Raw genomic sequence first — 366 nt, 5'->3', positions numbered from 1 at the left:
TCCAGAACAAGAGGTCACCGTCTCAGGAGAAGTCATTTTCGACAATGATCAGAGTTGTGAACTTGTTGGACCTTCTCCCACAGGTTATTGAAGCTGGTTCGTAACATATTCAGAATGGAGTGGATGTGGCTACAGGGATTACGGGATCATGAGAGAGGGGGAGAGAGCAGGAAGAGGTCTTTGAGGTCACATGATCCACCGCGTTCATATTGACAAGTGCGGCGGGCTCGAAGGGTTGAATGGCCTCCTGTATCTATTCTCCTGTCTGAGTGACCCCGAACTGGGAGCGCCGACAGGGACCGGACACGTCCCCCGGTTTGGGTCGGTTTCCAGGGGTGGGAAGAACCGCCGGAAGTGAGAGGGGGG

Source organism: Narcine bancroftii, chromosome 3 (assembly GCF_036971445.1).
Source record: "Narcine bancroftii isolate sNarBan1 chromosome 3, sNarBan1.hap1, whole genome shotgun sequence".
Taxonomy (NCBI): Eukaryota; Metazoa; Chordata; class Chondrichthyes; order Torpediniformes; family Narcinidae; genus Narcine; species Narcine bancroftii.
This window is presented reverse-complemented; position numbering follows the sequence as displayed.